Here is a 324-nt window from a genome sequence, read left to right as displayed (position 1 = left end):
GAAGGAAGGAAAGAAGGAAGGAAGGAAGGAAGGGAAGGAGGGAGGGAAAGTGTGGGCATGGTGGTATGAGGGTAGCCAAGACAGGTGGATCACTTGAGCCCAGGAGACCAGACTGGCCAACATGGTGAAACTCTACCTCTACTAAAAATACAAAAATTAGCCAGGCATGGTGGCGCGCTCCTGTTATCTCAGCTACTTGGGAGGCTGAGGTGGGAGAATCGCTTGCATCTGAGAGGCAGAGGTTGCGGTGAACAGAGATGGCGCCACTTCACTCCAGTCTGGGCGACAGAGAGAGATTGTCTCAGTAAAAAAAAAAAAAAAAAA

This window comes from Piliocolobus tephrosceles, chromosome 12 (genome assembly GCF_002776525.5).
Source record: "Piliocolobus tephrosceles isolate RC106 chromosome 12, ASM277652v3, whole genome shotgun sequence".
In the NCBI taxonomy this organism is placed as follows: domain Eukaryota; kingdom Metazoa; phylum Chordata; class Mammalia; order Primates; family Cercopithecidae; genus Piliocolobus; species Piliocolobus tephrosceles.
The sequence above is the reverse complement of the archived record's forward strand: the minus strand, read 5'-3'. Positions refer to the sequence as shown.